Below are 12909 nucleotides of genomic sequence, written 5' to 3'. Positions count from 1 at the left end.
GTTTCTTCACTTCAGCAGGTGGGTATTGTAGTTGTGAGAACTCTTGATAGAGATCTTGTAGGTGTTTGTCTCTGTCTGAGGGGTTGGAGCAAATGCGGTTGTATCGAAGAGCTTGGCTGTAGACAATGGATCGTGTGGTGTGGTCTGCATGAAAGCTGGAGGCATGTAGGTAGGCATAGCGGTCAGTAGGTTTCCGGTATAGGGTGGTGTTTGTGAGCATTGCTTATTAGCACCATAGTGTCCAGGAAGTGGATCTCTTGTGTGGACTGGTCCAGGCTGAGGTTGATGGTGGGATGGAAATTGTTGAAATCATGGTGGAATTCCTCAAGGGCTTCTTTTCCATGGGTCCAAATGATGAAGATGTCATCAATGTAGCGCAAGTAGAGTAGGGGCATTAGGGGACGAGAGCTGAGGAAGCGTTGTTCTAAGTCAGCCATAAAAATGTTGGCATACTGTGAGGCCATCTGGGTACCCACAGCAGTGCCGCTGATTTGAAGGTATACATTGTCCCCAAATGAGAAATAGTTATGGGTGAGGACAAAGTCACAAAGTTCAGCCACCAGGTTTGCCGTGACATTATCGGGGATACTGTTCCTGACGGCTTGTGGTTCATCTTTGTGTGGAATGTTGGTGTAGAGGGCTTCTACATCCATAGTGGCCAGGATGGTGTTTTCAGGAAGATCACCGATGGATTGTAGTTTCCTCAGGAAGTCAGTGGTGTCTCGGAGATAGCTGGGAGTGCTGGTAGCGTAGGGCCTAAGGAGGGAGTCTACATAGCTAGACAATCCTGCTGTCAGGGTGCCAATGCCTGAGGTGATGGGCCGTCCAGGATTTCCAGGTTTATGGAACCTGGGTAGCAGATAGAATACCCCAGGTCGGGGTTGTAGGGGTGTGTCTGTGTGGATTTGTTCTTGTGCTTTTTCAGAGAGTTTCTTGAGCAAATGGTGTATTTTCTTTTGGTAACCCCCAGTGGGATCAGAGGGTAATGGCTTGTAGAAAGTGGTGTTGGAGAGCTGCCGAGCAGCCTCTTATTCATATTCCGACCTATTCATGATGTCATTAGCAAAGCTTTTCTTGTCTCTCATGTATACAGTTGGCCAGATTCCCTACAGCTGATGCAGGAATTCAAAAAATCCCTAAACCTGCTAGGCCCCTGATGGCTTGATGGAGATTTACCTGAAAGGACACCATGTTCCAGCACTGCCCTCCCTTGGGTTTCTATGGTGTAGAAGGGTAGATTTAATGGGAACCCTGCAGATGGAAGATGCACTGAATCAGTACATCCATCCTCCTACATCCCTGGTCACCACAGCCTACTTTTTGAACGGTGCTGGCTCACTCCTGTCCTTCCAGCACAAGGGAGACGGCAGCTTATTTCTTCAACAGTAAATTCCTGCACGGGCAGATCTTCTGCCACCAAGGTCCTGTGTCAGTGTTTGTGCTGCTGGAAGCTGTCCTTTTCCATACTGCTATCCTACACGAATAGTGAGAAAACAAAACTGGAGCATGTTCCCAATATTCATAACATGCCACATAACAGCAGCATGTGGAAAAGCTGAAAAGTTTAAGCATAACACTGCAAATGCCAGTTCTGTGGGAGGTTCTTGATTATTACAGCCACAAGACGGTCCGGATGTTGCAAACACCATGGCAAAGACCATAAATCCTCCATGTGGAAAACAAGGACTAAAAGGAAAACACTGACGGGATCCTTTGTTGCAGATGGAAACACAAGCAGATATGTAATGACAAGAGTTTGATGAGGATTTATAAAAACCCTTTGAGGATATTTTATTTGACAGATACTGGAAATGATCCATTTTGAAATCTTTAATGTACCATAAAAATAAATGCTTTTTATATATCAACTTTCATACCAATATATTATAAAATGCTTTACAGATTTCATAATAGAGATTTAGTATAACAATGCAGAAGACTTAAATGAGGCATGTAAAACTGATGGCAGATCTGTATTTTGATTGATGTCGTTAGCTCTTCCTATGACTAAAAGACCTCCACTGCAAAAAGGTTGCTTGAACAGAGGAACATCTCTGTTTGAAATTTGACATGCCTTTTACTACTGTGTTCAGCCTGCATTGCTTTTCAAACATATGGACCCTGATCTACAGATCTCATAACCAGAGTAAGAATTCTAAACTTTCCTGTTATAATATGTCATCATTTTTACATAATCAGACCTGTCTACATCTGGATTCTGGCCTTTTCAGTTCTCCTCTATACATTAATATGTACATTAAGATTCAATACGTTTAAATAATAATGGCTAATTCCTCATAAAGCCAATATGAAGTTTGATTAGAACACCAGTAATTACTGACTAACCCTTTCACATCTTCCATGTGTTTTTCTTGGACTGAATGAGAAACATAATAAAGTTTCAAGACTGATGCATCTCCCACCTTTGAAACAGTCTGAAAAGTATTGTCCGCTCATGAAAAATTTACCTAAATTCTGGAGGGACAGAAGCATGTGTTCTGCCTACGTGGGGAGATGACAATGAAGAACTCCAACCAAATCTGGTAAGTATAAATAACCTACTTATTTCAAAACAATCCATACTTTGTATACTTGTAGAAGGGCCTGCAGCACATGGAATATGCAATAGAAAGCTGAGAGATCATTAAAAGATGATTGTTTTTTAAACAATATTGCAGTATCTATCCCTGTTCCTCATGCCCTCTCCACTTGTGGATCTCCAGCTCTGTAGTATTCGTTCCCCGGCCCATTCTGCAGACTATGCAGAGTTTGGGATTTGCAAGTAGAAGAACATGAGGGGCAGGATGGGCACGGTCTGTGCATCATCTCCTCCACCTCAGACTTGTGAGGATTCCTCACCTCACCTAAATTAATACTGACTACCACCATCAATGCAGGCCTACTCACATTCCACAACCTCCCCTGAAGGAGCTGTCCAGAGCCACTGTCCAGTACAAAATACCTTGAAGACTAGAGAGAGGAATGGACAGGGAGATACTGTGGCAGCAGAGATGGTCATTCAAGGCTACTATTGTATGTGGATATTAGTCTGATTCAGAAAGCTGAATAGCATCTGAATGTAAGGATGCATGAATTAGACTAGCAGCCTATTTGTCCATCCCTTTCAAACAAGAAAATTAAAATGATGGTGTTCTCATGCAAAAGATCTGCTTCTCTTCCTTCTTCCACTGGTGTAAATCAAGAGGAACTTTGTTTAAATCAGTAATTACACTGAGGTGGCTACATTAGTGTAAACAAAAGGAGAATCAAACCTGCCGGAGCGGGTTTGAGTTACCTTCTCCAGGCAATGGGACTCGTCTTTCAACTGCAAAACATGATAGAAGCTATCACCTGGTAATCATATAGATTTTGGATTCTAGCTGGGAATTACCACATGTGTAACTACAAGTGGGTAACAAGGTACATGAATCTATGCTACTTACATAATCTATTCTACACTGAATGATCAACAAACCAGGATGTACAAATGATGTCCTGTCATCCATTTTCCCTCTGTCAGCCTCCCATATCAATAGTTACAGAAAACATCAACAAGAGGTTTTAACTCGGAGGAAAAAAATCTGGTTTACATTAAATTTAAAAGGAAACTGTTCCCAGTCAGTTAAGTATGATGGGTGGTGTCAGCACTTGGCATCCCATCTCCCAATACCCTTTTTTTATATTCTCACCATATTTTACAATGCCCCTAATTTTTAAAGGCCCTTCCTTGGGATGACCCCTCCCTCTAGCAGCGGAAACCTGGAGTCTCTTTCTTCCAGACCGTGCCAGCATTTTTCCTTGGAAAGCAATGCAAGATGCCCTCTGCTTCTCAGGGGCTGAGAGCATTGATCTCTGCAGAACAGCAAGTGCTGCCAGGTTTCTGAAAAGCCAAATCTAACATACTTTAAAATGTTTATAATTGGATGGGCAATGACTCCCTGATTCTACATTGTTAGATTTTTTTAAAAATGTGATATTTGGTTGTTGAGAAATAATCTAAGGTTGGGTGACAAGATAGCAATAGATCAGGAAGTGTTTCATCTAGTTTCCTGGCCTGGAGTGTGCTTGGTTACAGTGGTGATTCTTTCTTTATGAAGACTCTAATTCTAATGTTTGGTTTATTTGCAGTTATTTCACAAGCCCAGGTGAGAATGTGATGAACACTAAACTGATTAACCCATCACATTCTCTCTCATCACATTCACCCAACCCGTTATCTGAATCCACGGACACTGTTGCAGGGTAAAGTATCTATCTAGGGTTTTCTATTGAGTCCATCACCTAAATTAAGTTACTCCCCTGGAAAATTATATCTGCATGGCAACATCCCTAGTGGATTTCATGGAGGACTTTACTTTTCTTTCTTTCCCGATAAAGAATTACTTGCTTGTTATGAATGAACCTTACTGGTAAGCACAGTGCATTACTACTGAGAATAATCCCAAGGAAGTTAATTAAAAGGGGGATGGACCCTGTTGACGTGAACACTACTCAGAATTGGAATGGATGTTCAAACATAATTGTGCAATATTTGTCCAGCTCTATTCTTGAAGCAAAAAAGAAATTATATAAATACTGGTTTCAGAGTAGCAGCCATGTTAGTCTGTATCCGCAGAAAGAAAAGGAGGACTTGTGGCACCTTAGATTTGTTAGTCTCTAAGGTGCCACAAGTACTCCTTTTTCTTTTTATATAAATACTGTATTACAAAGCAGAGCTCACCAAATTAATAAGAACTATGAAAGATTTGTTTACTAGATGTTACCCATTTAATGAACTGTAATATTTTCTTTAATTGGATTACAACTGTGCTATTATCAAAAGACCTTTAAATCCATGTAGTCTATCTCCAATCTGGGATTATCCTGTGTATCCTTTTAAAGAAATACTTGTTTCACTTTTTATTGATTTTTAGTTAAAGTTACAATTGAGTACTCGTTTTTTATAAAGTAGGCTAGCTTTTAACCAACTGGCTAAATTTTTCACTTCTGTCCTTTAAGATTACATAGTTCATGATACAGTGTATATATATATCCTTTTAGATGGGAAATACAGTTTGCTCTTAATCCAAGCTCTGTAGAAGACATCCAAGATGCTACAGCAATGGGTACCTCAAATGCATGTGATACTAGTAATAATGAATTTAATAATCTTTGCACTTTCAGTTAGATAGTTGAAGGAAATAACTATAATATATCACATTGTCACGGAGTCCTTTCACATGGCTGCTGGGTTTACACAACTGCATTCAAACCTAGGCAGGCAGTGCCTTGATTCACAACACACTTGGATCAGTAAATTTTAAGGCTCCTCTAGCTCCATCTATTGTTCTAACAGCATTTTCCCTAATTTATACGAACAAACCACTTTCGTTAACATTTTAATGCGAGAACCATCTTAGAGTTTTTGCCATTTATTTTGTACTGATTTTATGGCATTAATTATAAGGATTATTTTTCTAAAGGGATGATGTCTAATATTGGTTATTTAAATTCAAAATCTGATTTATCACAAAAATAATTATTTTGTAAGATTGGCCTTCCTGGATCTGTGCTAACATTGTTGATGCACAAATGGGGAAAAACACGTGTCCAATCTGTCCAGTTTGGGTCCAGCTCCAGGACTAGGGAGCTGGAGGTTTAGATCTGTACCCTCTCTGCAAGTTAACACTCACAAAGCCGTTATTAGGGTGCTCTAAAAGGTCCAGTGAAGAAAAGTGAGCAAAGAAAAGTGTAGGCTGAATATTGGGCCAAATTACATAACAAGGCACATTATCAGGATCTGATCCTGAAGCCTTCATGGGGGAGGACTGGGCCTTCAGATTTTGGAATGGTCTCAGCACACTGAGCGGAACAATCCTACACTGGCAGGAAGCTAGACAAGGTGACCCAATAGGTAGCTTCCGTCTCTAATTCCATAGTTGAAAAAAATATATAAGTTCAGCTGCATTAGAAACAGTGGATGGCAAGGAGCTGGCGGGGATCTGAGTTTGCAGCGTGGAAAAAAGTTAACTTATTTTCAGGACTCTGAGAGGGCATTTCAAACCAGCGAAATAAGTACTTTTTTACTATGTATATGTGTCATTTTATCCATGGACTGTGATGCTTAACCCCTTGGTTGGTTATTTAAAATCTTACACTAATGTAAAATCTTGTCTGTGTCCATGAGGTTTTATTATCTACTAAATCAGAAGATTTACAGGTGGGATTTTAAGGAAAAACAAGTGTTTGGATATAATGTCATTATCCTTCTTGACCAATTGTTGGGCTGTGTCAAGTATTTGACCGGCTCTACATCTACAGCAATGAGACTCAGACTGCAGTGGTTCAGGAGCCAAATTAGTGATCAACATTACCAAAAAGAACCACAGTAGTGTAAATTCATTGTTTCCTTTATTCTCTCTCTCAAATTCTCACAGCAAAATGACTGACCAAGTATTATTATTTTATGAATTACAATTGGTTAATGATCAAGATGCTTTTACTATCTTGTTTAATAATTAAATCACACAGTTAATATCACATCCTGCAAAAAGTTGCAGGAGACCCATTAAAGAGCCACTTGTGGCTTGCGAGCCTTAGTCCGAGTACCGCTGATCTACAGAAATAATGCAGCACCAGTCAGTCTAGAGTGTTACAGTAACCTATTAGTCTCACACTTTCAAAAATTGCTAACGTGGACAGTTTCTTCTCTCAACGTCATCTCAGGCAGTAATGCCAAAAATCTCCACTCTCAATTACTATAGAATACGTCCAGCCAGAAACACAAAATGAAAACCAAGAACAGTTTACCTTTCACTTCAGAGTAGAGGCACAAAATATCAATTCCCTCTTCACCTCAGAGCAGAGGCAAAGCTATCATGACCACAGACCAAAAAACCTATTTTTTCCTCATATGCCTCTTGGTTGTTCTTTACTACATCCTGCTCAGCTTCACCTAACAATCTTGTTCTATACCTGGCATTTAAGGCCCCGATACCCCATTGTGGGACTATTCACAGTAGTAAAGTCAAGCATGTGCATTTAAGTGTTTACAGAATTGGGGCCTAAACCAATCTCTATAAGGCAGAGCCCATCAGCTTTCTTCAGTCCAAGGAAGAAATTTAACTTCCTTGATGCCAAACTCTGAGGACAGTACATACAGCCCATCACAACTCCATTTGATTTTATATGATTCTTTATTGGTTCATGTTTGCTACAGTGCTGTAGTATAGATGTCAGGAACATCATCACTTGGGCCTGGTCCACACTATGAGTTTATTTCGGATTTAGCAGCGTTAAATCGAATTAACCCTGCACCCATCCACACAACGAAGCCATTTTTTTCGACATAAAGGGCTCTTAAAGCCTATTTCTGTACTCTTCCCCAATGAGGGAATTAGCACTGAAATCGACATTGCCGTTTCAAATTAGGGTTAGTGTGGACGCAATTTGAAGGTATTGACCTCCGGGAGCTAACCCACAGTGCACCATTGTGACCACTCTGGACAGCACTCTGAACTTGGATGCACTGGTCAGGTGTACAGGAAAAGCCCCGGGAACTTTTGAATCTCATTTCCTGTTTGGCCAGGCGAGCTCATCAGCACAGGTGACCATGCAGTCCCAGAATCGCAAAAGAGATCCAGCATGGACCAAACGGGAGGTACTGGATCTGATCGCTGTATGGGGAGAGGAATCCGTGTTATCAGAACTACATTCCAAAAGACGAAATGATAAAACATTTCAAAAAATCTCTGAGGCCATGAGGGACAGAGGCTACAGCAGGGACGCAACACAGTGCCGCATGAAACTTAAGGAGCTCAGACAAGTGTACTAGAAAACAAAAGAATCCAACGGACGCTCTGGGACAGAGCTCCAAACATGCTGCTTCTACGCTGAGCTGCATGCAATTCTAGGGGGGGCCGCCACCGCTACCCCACCCTTGTCCATGGACTCCGATGATGGGATACTCTCCACCATGCCTCAGGATTTTGCAGACCGGGAAGATGAGGAGGAGGAGGAGGACGAGCTAGAGGAAAGCACAAAGCACACCATTCTTCCTGACGGCCAGGATCTTTTTATCATCCTGACTGAAATACCCTCCCAACCCAACCAAGCCGGAGAAGGGAACTCTGATGAGTGTACCTTTTAAAATATAATACATGTTATAAAAGCAAGCGTTTTTTAATGATTAAGTAGCCCTGAGGACTTGGGATGCATTCGTGGCCAGTACAGCTACTGGAAAAGTCTGTTAACGTGTCTGGGGATGGAGCAGAAATCCTCCAGGGACATGTCCATGAAGCTGTCTGGAGGTACTCTAAAAGCCTTTGCAACAGGTTTCTGGGGAGAGCAGCCTTATTCCGTCCTCCATGGTAGGACATTTTACCACGCCATGCTAGAGGCAAGTAATCTGGTATCATCGCATGACAAAGCCTGGCAGCGTATGGTCCCGGTGTTTGCTGGCATTCAAGCAACATCCATTCTTTATCTCTCTGTGTTATCCCCAGGAGAGTGATATCATTCATGGTAACCTGGTTGAAATATGGGAATTTAATTAAGGGGACATTCAGAGGTGGCCGTTCCTTCTGGGCTGTTTGCCTATGGCTGAAAAAGAAATCCTCCCCGCAGTTAGCCACGAGATGGGGGGCGGGGGCGGGGGAGAGCATTGGCGCTGAGCTGTTCACGTTTGGCTAGCAGGGATCTTCCCTGATACCAGCCACACAGTGGGGTGAGGGGTAAAGCAATCATCCCAGAGAATTGGATGCGGGGTTGGGGGGTTAGTTTGGTTTCTGCTGCTGCATGTTAACAGGAAAACTGCAGCACTAAATTGCCAACTCAACATGCTTTGCTTGGTATGGGAGAGGAGGGTGCTGCTGTTATGAAGGTTGCAGAAGCCAGAAGACTATGGCTTACCATGGCCGCCTGCAAGCCAAATTCTGTTGCCCAGCACTGCATGTATGATCTCGAACACCAAAGCCTCAGGCACTCAATATAAGATGCAAAATGCGACCTTGTACTAAAATCACGTCCTATGTAATGTGAATAGTGTTGTTCACCGTAAAAAAGTATAGCCATTGTTCTGTAAAATGTATCTTTTTAAATACTTCACTCCCCTTTTTTCCCTCCAGCAGCTGCAAATGTTTCAAGCCTCCCTCCTCCAACCTAAAGGCTATCTCAGATAAGGCAGCGAAAAAAACGCACGCGCGATGAAATGTTCTCTGAGCTCATGCAGTCGTCTGGCACTTACAGAGCTCAGCAGAATGTGTGGAGGGACACAATAGCAGAGTACAGGAAAGTGGCTGATGAACGTGAGGAGAGGTTGTGGCAGGAGGATCAGAGGAGGCTTGATGCAACACTGGGGCTTCTGCGGGATCAAACGGACATTCTCTGGCATCGGCTGGAGGTTCATGAACGGCAGCAGGATCACAGATTGCCGCTGCAGCCGCTGTTTAACCGCCCTCCCTCCTCCCCTAGTTCCATAGCCTCCTCACCCAGACCCCCAAGAACGCCGGGGTGAGGCTCCGGGCACCCAACCACTCCACCCCAGTGGACAGCCCAAGCAACAGAAGGCTGTCATTCAACAAGTTTTGAAGTGGCCTTTTCCTTCCCTCCTCCTACAACCCACCCGGGCTACCTTGTGAGTTATCTCCCTATTTTTATAATCAATTAATAAAGAATATATGTTTTTTAAACGATAGTGACTTTATTTCCTTTGCGGCAGGTAAACAAACTGGCCCGGCCCGGTAGGGGCTTTCCCTGCACAAGCGGCAGAACAAGTTTGGGAACCACTGGCGTACAGACTGTCCGATTTGGCCAATGTACATGGCCGAGGGGCATTGCTGGCACATGATGGCATATATCACATTGGTAGATATGCAGGTGAACGAGACATAAGGGTGGCAATTCTGCAACAGAAAAGCTTTAAAGACAGATTCCAACAAGAAACTGCTGAGCTTGAATTAAATATGCAAACTAGATGCCATTAACTTGGGTTTGAATAGAGACTGGGAGTGGTTGGGTCATTACACATATTGAATCTATTTCCCCATGTTAAGTATCCTCACACCTTCTTGTCAACTGTCTAAATGGGCCATCTTGATTATCACTACAAAAGTGTTTTTCTCCTCCTAATAGCTCATCTTAATTAATTAGCCTCTTACGTTTTGTACAACAACTTCCACCTTATCTGAATATGTATCTTCTTACTATATGTTCCATTCTATGCATCCGATCAAGTGGGCTGTTGCCTACGAAAGCGTATGTTCTAATAAATTTGTTAGCCTCTAAGGTGCCACAAATACTCCTGTTCTTTTTGCGGATACAGACTAATATGGCTGCTACTCTGAAACCTGTCAGATAAATATAGTGGGCCCAAAGATCATAGCTGCTAAGGCAGGTTCCTGAATAAAAAGATGTCTCTGAGAGAATGTGGGCCTATCCCACTGAAGGTTTTGTAACTCAGTGTCAGACCCCTAAGTGGCATCTTTTGGATCTGGTGTTGCCCAGGAGTCATTGTGAATTTTCTCAGGCTGAGATGGAAAGAACTGCAGTACTCCAGACAACAAGTGACAAACATATAAACTGCTGTGACCAATCAGCATCTTAAAAGGATTATGAGTTTTCTTGATAACTGGTGATTCTCCAGGATCAGCATGATCCCAAGGCTGCATACCAACAATGCCAGAGAGGTTGATGCTGAATAGAACCTTTAAGTGATTACCTCCTTTTACTGGAATTACTTTGCTCTTTCCTGAATTTAAACAATAAGGAGTCCGGTGGCACCTTAAAGACGAACAGAGTCTTTAAGAAAAGGAGTACTTGTGGCACCTTAGAGACTAACCAATTTATTTGAGCATAAGCTTTCGTGAGCTACAGCTCACTTCATCGGATGCATTCAGTGGAAAATACAGTGAGGAGATTTATATAGACGCAGAACATGAAAAAAAATGGGTGTTTATCATGCACACTGTAAGGAGAGTGATCACTTAAGATGAGCTATTACCAGTAGGAGAGAGATTGACAGAGCCAGATTGACAGAGCCAGAAGAGTACCCAGAAGTCACCTACTAAAGGACAGGCCCAACAAATAATAGAAAGCCACTAGCCATCACCTTCAGCCCCCAACTAAAACCTCTCCAACGCATCATCAAGGATCTACAACCTATCCTGAAGGACGACCCATCGCTCTCACAAATCTTGGGAGACAGGCCAGCCCTTGCTTACAGACAGCCCCCCAGCCTGAAGCAAATACTCACCAGCAACCACACACCACACCACAGAACCACTAACCCAGGAACATATCCTTGCAACAAAGCCCGTTGCCAACTGTGTCCACATATCTATTCAGGGGACACCATCATAGGGCCTAATCACATCACCAACACTAGCAGAAGCTCGTTCACCTGCACATCTACCAATGTGATATATGCCATCATGTGCCAGCAATGCCCCTCTGCCATGTACATTGGTCAAACTAGACAGTCTCTATGTAAAAGAATAAATGGACACAAATCAGATGTCAAGAATTATAACATTCATAAACCAGTCAGAGAAATCTCTCTGGTCACTCGATTTCTGACCTAAAAGTGGCTATTCTTCAACAAAAAGACTTCAGAAACAGACTCCAACAAGAGACTGCTGAATTGGAATTAATTTGCAAATTGGATACAATTAACTTAGGCTTGAATAGAGACTGGGAGTGGATGGGTCATTACACAAAGTAAAACTATTTCCCCATGTTTATTTCTTCCCCCCGCCGCCTGTTTCTCAGATGTTCTTGTCAACTACTGGAAATGGCCCACCTTGATTATCACTACAAAAGTTTCCCCTCTTCCCCCCCCCCCCGCCCTTGCTGGTAATAGCTCACCTTACCTGATCACTCTTGTTACAGTGTGTATGGTAACACCCATTGTTTCATGTTCTCTATGTATACAAATCTCCCCACTATATTTTCCACTGAATGCATCCAATGAAGTGAGCTGTAGCTCACGAAAGCTTATGTTCAAATAAATTGGCTAGTCTCTAAGGTGCCACAAGTCCTCCTTTTCTTTTTGCGAATACAAACTAACATGTCTGCTACTCTGAAAAGAGTCTTTAAGGTGTCACCGGACTCCTTGGTTTTTTTTGTGGATACAGACTAACACGACTACCCCCTGATCCTGAATTTGAGACAGCTAGTTTTCATTCAGCCAAGCACTATGCTATCTGTGACCCAATGGTGTCTTCTGCTGGTAGGATACAGATATCTGCAGGTCAGACGCATATTGGCATTGCAGCCTGTGTCACAGAATCATAGAATATCTGGGTTGGAAGGGACCTCAGGAGGTCATCTCGATCAAAGATTTGCACATAAATATTTGAATAAGAACAGGACTGAGCCCTGAGGGACTCCACAGGTCAGCACTCTTGGCAAGGAGCAGTAGTGATCCTTGCCATGGGTGGTGGTGGTGGTGGCAGTAGCGGTGTGGACTGGTTGGTAGCAGCTGACTCCAGGGCGAGTGCTGTGGGACATCAGAAACACACATTAGTTTGGTATCCCTTGGAATTTTATCATGAGTCTTGCCATTCATGGTGGAATTCTTAGAGCCCCACCTCCCGGAGTCAGGTGAGTGCGTGAGAATCCCAGCTGTCTAGACGAGTAAGCTTCTAGCCCTCCCCGCTGCAGAGAAAAGCTTGAAGAGGCACCCAGCGGCCGGCTCAGAAACCCAGGGGAGATCACAGGACCCCCCCCCCCGCAAACAGCCACCCACCCACCCCTGCGAGCGCAGGCCACGGGGGTGAGTGCTCCCGCGTTCGCACGAGGAACCCCAGCGCTAGTGCGAGGAAGGGGTTAAAGGGAAGTCCGGGCACTGAGCGCCTCAGAACGCCAGGGACGCCACGTTCCGCCCCCTTCCCCTCTCAGCGTTCCAAGGCTGAACGGAACCGAGGCTTCCGA

General features: G+C 43.3%; 1 pseudogene; it reads left to right on the top strand.

Annotated features, from left to right (window-relative positions):
- The first annotated feature begins 7591 nt into the window (after positions 1–7591).
- LOC140905180 (uncharacterized) lies at positions 7592–9620 on the top strand (annotated as a pseudogene).
- Positions 9621–12909: the final 3289 nt, after the last annotated feature.

Source organism: Lepidochelys kempii, chromosome 1, assembly GCF_965140285.1.
Source record: "Lepidochelys kempii isolate rLepKem1 chromosome 1, rLepKem1.hap1, whole genome shotgun sequence".
Classification (NCBI taxonomy): domain Eukaryota; kingdom Metazoa; phylum Chordata; order Testudines; family Cheloniidae; genus Lepidochelys; species Lepidochelys kempii.
Note: the sequence above shows the minus strand (reverse complement) of the source record. Positions and strands in the feature narration are given on the sequence as shown.